The sequence below is a fragment of the Pinus tabuliformis genome, chromosome 8, assembly GCF_031772625.1.
Source record: "Pinus tabuliformis cultivar Carrire ecotype Pingquan chromosome 8, CPIR1, whole genome shotgun sequence".
Taxonomy (NCBI): domain Eukaryota; kingdom Viridiplantae; phylum Streptophyta; class Pinopsida; order Pinales; family Pinaceae; genus Pinus; species Pinus tabuliformis.
In genome coordinates this window covers 481,258,275-481,266,172 of record NC_142294.1, presented here as the reverse complement: position 1 = coordinate 481,266,172, position 7,898 = coordinate 481,258,275, and positions in this window count along the sequence as shown.

Genomic DNA, 7,898 nt, shown 5'->3' with positions numbered 1-7,898 from the left:
TAAATCTAATTGAAGATCTGGATTATTGGTGAAAAAATAGCCGATTTAAAAAAAAAAAATCGGTTGAATCGGAGTCCGGATGAAGGAAATATCGCTGATCTAAAAATCAGTGGCGTTGCAGACAATTTTCAGGGCAGCCATTTGGCGGCACAGATCTAGACGTCCTGGTACAAGATCTGAAAATTATAATCGCAGATTTGGATTCTATGTGAAAAAATACCCGATTTCAAAAAAAAAATCGGTCGAATCCGAGTCCGAATGAGAGAGATATCGCTGATTTAAAATCAGCTATTTTTACATAAATTTTGGTGATGACGGGAGAGTTGCAGCGCAGATCTGAAATTTTAAGTGTCGGGATCAAGATTTCTATTACATGGGTAGATGCAGAATGATTGTTCCATTTATGAAAACAGGTCATAATAGGGATTCTGAGCAATATTGACGAAACTGTAACAATTTCAAATTTTCACCAAGTAAGTGAATTTTTCTCAAACCCTCTTCATGGCGATTCTATATTTTTACAGGAAAAGATGATGATCCTACTATTGAAGAATTCATACAAAGATAAAGTCCACACATGGGACATATTGGAAGATTCCAATGATGCTTAATATGAGAGATGAGGCTCAAAAGTGGAATTTATCACTTGACTTAGTTGCTCAAACTTTCAAATGCAGAATTTGAAAAAGTCTTTTTGGACAAATGGTCTCGGGCTAGAAAAAAGGAGAATGAGACACATAAGGGGTTAATTGCTACGGGTGTCTCCTTATTGTAGGTTCATGGATTGATTCAGAAGGAGAAGATCGTTGTGTCTATAAATCCTAGTTGTAAGCATAATTTTATCAATGTTAATTTGGCAAAAAACTTGCAAGTTCCAACAAAACACATTGAAAATATACAGGTTGATAATGAGGATGTTCAAGTTTATAAAGATTTGAAGCTTTCTATGGATAAATATGTGTTGCATTGTGACTTGTATACTTCAGATATGGATAACATGGATGTTATTTTGGGATATCCTTGGATGGAATATGTGGGTACGGTCAATATTAATGTGCAAAAGAAATTCCTGAAGCTCTGGTATAAAAAGAAGAAAATTACATTACAGGATATTTCCATTAATAAACAGGTAGAGTCCAAGGAGGCTGAAGGAGAAGATGTTCCAGGGTCTTACATATTAGATAATGAGCCAGTGATGATAGACAATCAAACACAAACAAAGGTGGAAGCAGAAAAGGTTACAGGTGTTGATACATCAGAGGAGGGCTCAGTGGTTGAAGTCATATTGGAAAAGAAGACACCACAACGGGCACCACAACAAGGTGAATTAAAGAAAAAGACACCGTGGATTAAAACTTCAACATATCATCACCCACATCACCCTGCAAAAAAACAACCAACAAGATGGCAACCAATTAGCCACAAGGAAAACAACCCCCGTATGACGGCTAGCGAGGAGCGAAGATCCACCTACTACACATCAACACAGAAGAGTTGCCATGGTCAACTTCCATCTCAAGCGAGCGAGGAACCAACGAGATCGAGGGTTCACCTTTCTCTTGGATGGCTAGATGCACGTGCATGGTACCAGTGGACTACTCTTTTGAGTAGATCTTATTATTTGTGTTCTTCCCATGTTTCGGGGACGAAACATGCTAAGGGGGGTGGAGTGTTATATACCTAGGGGGAATAATATGGGGTACCAAGGGAGGTACCCAAGGTAATAATGTAATAATGGAATGGGCTATAGTAATAAATAAGGTGGTTAACCCATATCATGTAAGGGACCACAAGTAGTTAATAATAATGTAATGGAATCTGCGGGTACTATCAATATTAATGTGCAGAAGAAATTCCTGAAGCTCTGGTATAAAAAGAAGAAAATTACATTACAGGATATTTCCATCAATAAACAGGTAGAGTACATGGAGGCAGAAGCAGAAGATGTTCCAGGGACTAACATATCAGATGATGAGCCTTGGATGATCGACAATCAAACACAAACAGAGGCTGAAGCAGAAAATGTTACAGGTATATCATATGAGAGCTCAGTGGTTGAAGTCATATTGGAAAAAAAGACACCACAACAGGCACCACAGCAGGGTGAATTAAAGAAAAAGCCATCGTGGGTTAAAACTTCAACATATCATCACCCACATCACCCAGCAAGGCAACCATCAAAATGGCAACCAATTAGCTACAGGGACAACAGCCCCCGCAGGATAGATAGAGAGGAACGAAGATCCACCTACTACACATCAACACTGCAGAGCTAACACAGTCAACTTCCATCTCAAGCGAGTGAGGCACCAGCGAGACCGAGGGTTCACCTTTCTCTTGGATGGTTAGATGCACGTGCATGGTACCAGTGGACTACTCTTTTGAGTAGATCTTATTATTTGTGTTCTTCCCATGTTTCGGGGACGAAACATGCAAAGGGGGGTGGAATGTTTTATACCTAGGGGGGGTAATATGGGGTACTAAGGGAGGTACCCAAGGTAATAATGTAATAATGGGATGGGCCATAGTAATAAATAAGGTGGTTAATCCATGTCATGTAAGGGACCAAAAGTAGTTAATAATAATGTAATGGGCCCATGGTATTAGTTTGATCGTATGAGGGAACCATGGTAATGATCCATGGTATTCTATGAATGAGGTCTATATAGAGGCTAGAGACTCCACATGGGAGAGAGTGAAGGAATATTGTATGAACAGGCATATGGCTTGTGGAGTGTTCTCCTTCCTTAAGGAGTGAATGTATGGTGTTGCTCTACATTAAGGGTTTGATCAATAAAGAATCATTTCATATTATTTCTGGTTTTATTTGCATTATCTTATATTTTCATATCAGATCTATAGTATTGTCGGGTTAGATCTACAACAAACTGTGGCTATCGAATTTTTATAGAATTTGTAGGATGATCATTCTATAATAAGAGGATGGTGAATGACAATAATGGATACAGTAATAGCTGAGGTGTCTAGATTACCAGCAGTCGAACCCATATGGACGCATAAAAAATTGAGGCTACAAGACGCCATTGTCGCCTTTCGGGATGAGGGACAAAACCTGATTGTCAAAGGCAAAGGAGTTCAACCTTAATCTCTGGGAGAACCATGGACAAAGCTGGCTAGAGTCGTTCATAGCTATATCACATGCGATGGAAGAAAATATGTAGTAAGACCATGCCACCTTAAATTACTAGCAGTTCTAAAACAAAAATGTTCTGTAAACTTGCCTGCATATTTGAATTTCTTGTTGCATGACGTTGCTCAAAGCATAAAGAAATCCCAGCATATAGAGACTGTTGTAAGTCATCATTGTCTAATTCAGCTGATAGTAAGCTACAACCTTGCCTAGCAGCAAACCAGTTGGGAAGAATTAGTGTTTGCTATAGAAGGGGGGTTAGCCTTACCTGCCCCAAAAAGGAAAAGGACCACCAGCACAGCAAGCAGACCACAAAAACGTAGACACTCTTCTAGATTGAGGACAAGCCTGGGAACAGCTGAAAACCTCCAGGGTAGCAGCAGCCAACCCTTAGAATTATCTAGCCCTAAAAATGAGCAACCCTTACAGCTGGAAGGAAGAGACAACCAAGAGTCAAAACTTGAGGAGGAAACAGAGCATACTAGTGAAGAGGAGAGGAATGAAACAGAACTTCCCTTAACTCCCAGCACAAGTCCACCACAAGACCCATTACATGAGGTTGAATTGGCCCAGATTTTGGCCAATATGAGTGAATATATACAGCCTGAAAGTTCGCTCAACCTCAATGTTGAAGCAACACAATCGGAAGAAAACTCTACCCACAATAGGAGTATATCATAAGAAATAATTGGTGAAGTAGAAATAGGGGCAGAAGTCACTCAGGAAGAGGTGGACCAAACTAGGGATACCCCTCTAGAAGAACCTAGTCAGGTCAATTTAAACACAGAAGATGTGGGCCAAACAGAGGAAATAGAGACTAGTCAGGGTAAAGACACAACCCTTGGAGAACAAAACCCAAATGAGCAACCGAGCTCGCTAAGAGCAGAAACGGTTAGTGAAATAGTTGTTCCTCCTAGAAAGAAGAAAAGTGAAACTAAGAGGTTGAGAAAGGAACAACAGAAGCTGCAGAACTTAGTGAAAAGACTCAGGCAAAAGATAAGGACATTAAAAAGGGGGGAAATTTCAAGCAGAACCCCAAAAACGGTGAATGCAGCCATTCAAACTGAATTTCATAGTACAAGGGTTACTGGGACTCAAACTGAGCCCATATTCATTCAAATTGATAAGGAACAACATGCAACCGTTACAAAAGCGGCTGCCCAAACAGAGAATGTACATTTTTTTACTGTAGCTGTTCAAATGGAGGCAATACCCTCCAACAGCATGGCCACCCAGACAGAAAGTCTGACTTTCCATAATAAAAGAATGCAAACTTTAAGCATTCCATCCTATGATAAGAATACACAAACTATAGGTACTCAGTCTAATAATAAAAACACCTGGATAGATATCCAAGCCAAAGATTTTTTGATAAGCAATGATCCTTGTATAACAAACCTTCAAGAGAATCTAGCATAGGCTCAGTTGACCATAAAAAGGCTTGAGGAAGGTACTGTTCCCCAACAGAGGTACCAGGAATTACAGAGGCAATTGCGGAATATCAACGTGTCAGAAAGCAAGGCCCTCGATAAATATCGGAGGGAAGAAGAAAGAACTGAGAAAATAAAGATCAGACTGGAGACAGTCATGCATCAAATGGATACTCTCTGTTCACTATACACGGATGTTTTAGCATGCAGGTCCCCTTCCAATAACTACACTTTATTTTGGTTAGAAAGGTATTTACAGTTAAAAATTAAGGTTGTTAGGGTAGGGAAACCCATAGAATTGAAAACTGTTGAAGATTTCATAAACTACTGTAAACACCATGGAATGAAAGTTCAATGATTACTTTGTGAGTTTTATTTGCATAATTTTGTATTGGAAGAAGAAATGGAGAATAATCCCAGCCCTTTTGTGGGGGATGTACAATTTCAATCTTTCATCTCATTTGTTGTGAACCGGTTGAAATAGTTTAAAGCCCATAATACTTTCCAGAGGCAGGAAAATGGGTTGGACCTTTGGATCAGAGGTGAACTGAAAAACCCACTACAAATGTTGTCCAAACACAAAAGTTTGATGCAAAAGGAAGGAGTAATCCAAGTCTTGGGGCCCATTCACAAAGAAATTGTCCAGCAGGAGGTAGAGTATTTTCTCTCTATCAAAGACAACTCCTTGGCAGCAGCTAAATTCAGATGAATAGTTTCCAATCATAATGTTAAAGACAAAGAACCATTCAACTGTAAAAGCTTTAAATTGGCTGCAAATTGCTTTGTTACTTATAGCAACCTCATCTTGAGGGAAGGCCCATATTGGATAGGCTATCGATTTCATAGTCCTATTGTCTAGTATCCTGCAGAAGACTATAAAGCTATATATGAATTACTTGAAGGACAGACAGGACACATTTTTGAAACCTTGGCCAAGAATCATGGGTTCAGACCACTTCATGACATTCCTTCTCCAGCCTATTCCTTGACTACTCTGCATACAAACTATATGGTTTTCATGAGGACATGAAAAAGGGTAAGCAGGGGAGTATGTTGAGTCATGGAAAAGGTATGCATATATTATTTATTTCATTATCCTTTTCTTTAGTTATATCCCTTCTACACCCTAAAGTGTTAATATATCAAAGGATTATGGTAAAAATAAGGAAATTATCTATCATCACGATTTAGCTAACTGTTATCACTCTTTATGCAGGAAAAGGATGAAATGGAACAACTGTTGTTCCCTAACCAGGAAACAGCGTACAGGTAGCAAGCCAAGGATGGAGCGCGCAGTTATGGATAAGAACAAAGGAGATCACAGCATCAGCGAAAGGAAAGAAAGTTAACTGAATATGGAAGATTGCGTGAATCCCTCAGGATCTCTTGATCTTGAGGGATCGTTGTTACTATTTATCCTTGTTACCGCTTGGCCATTATAAAAGGAAACGATTATAAAGAGAAAGGGGGATTGGAGATTATTCAAGAATTACCATTGTATTTATACTTTGATCATCGACTCTCATTGTTGAAACAGAGTACGAACTGGTTGTAACTATTTTTCAAATGATTAATATATAATACAGTTGTTGTTCCTTCTCACATACTGATGTAACCCGAAGGTGTTCATTGGCGGCTAAGGGCCCGGCCCTGGTGGATTCACTTGTTGTTCCTGTATCATTCTTTTATAATTTCTGTTGTGTGATGGTTTGGTTTGATTTCCATTTATCGTAATCGCATTGCTTTGCTATTTCGTATTCCCAGACTTAACGAAATTACTCTGTTTTACATGTTGCAGAAATATTGATTCAAGTTGTTATCTAATTACCTGCTTTAGTATTCTCTTATTGTTATTTCAGATTTAGTCATTTAAGTTCAGCATTCTATTTCCAATCTAGTTATTTAGTTCAGCGTGCTATCTTGAGATTCTCTACTGTAAAGAGCATTGACTACTGTTGTCTACACTCTCAGACCGAGATCCTTGCTGTTTAGATTAGAAAATACGTTTGGAACATCAATCAGTTAAAAGAGAAATGAGTTATTTTTATTGTATTCTTGGCTGATACTTGAATGCATGTTTGATTTGGTTTCATTATCAAGTTAAGCTTTCTTTTAATTGTAATTCGAGTTCACTACCTGCATCCATTTACTCTTGTATTTGAAAGCATTGTATTGCAATTTATAAACATTACTCTTCAGTAAATAGCCGCCACATACTGTGTACACTCTTGAAAGAGAAAGTCTTGCTTAGATTGATAACTAATGTGAAGATAATTAGGATTTAAAAAGACACCTTTTATACCCCAACAACATCCAACCATAAATTTTCAAGGCCACTTAAGACACCTCTATAACTCTGAGTTTCATAAATACAATCTCACCAAATTTGTTTTTAAAGATTCAGCATCTCACCTTATTCTAATTTATTCCCTTAAAGTAATAATATTTAAGGTTTATCCTTATCTACTAATTGTTTTACAACATTGGAATTGATAGGGTGTCCCAATCGCCTTGTATTCCAAGATATTATTTTCATTATATTCTAGGGGGATTTTATTTCTTACCTCCTCCCAATTTAATTCTTCCTAGTTCATGATTTATCACTGAATTTAACACATCTGAGACTTGAGGTTGATTTCCAATTTTTTTTTCAACTCCTCCTCTTTCTTCCTTTCTTCTTTAATGGAGTATCACCCTCCTTTATTTCCTTCAGATTCGAGACTAGTATTCTCATCTCCCCCACTCATATTTTTTCTAATATTTCTTGTTAAGACATGAGAACTAGGGTTCACATTTTTTTATGACCTTGGGGTGACTTCTGGGTTAGCCTAAGGGGTTCCCTTTGGTTCTGCTAGATCTTGAGGAATATTCGTGGGCACTAAGGTCAATGTATTATGGGTGTTTCTTTGATCCTTTGTTCGAGATGAGTCTTTTTCCAAAGGGGTCACATTTTTCTCACGAGAAGATTCTAGAATTTCCCCTTCTTTAATTCCTTGAGGGTCCTCAATTCCTTATGGAGTTTCTTATGGCAGGACATTTAGATCTTTCTCATCTTTATTTTGAAGGGATCCAAAAGGGTTTCTGAAGTATGAAGCTACATTTTGACTTGGCCCTTAAGTGTTTCTAATGGGAGCTATATTCCCTATATTTCCCCCTGTTTTTTGTGTTTCAATTGTTCCTATTGACCCTCTTTTGAACCATATCCCTTTTCAAGATGAGCCTTTTTACAATCCCTACTGAAGTGGCCATATTTTTTTGGGTTTGGAGCCTGATTATATTCTTTATTTATAGATATCGCCAAGTTGGACCACATTTCC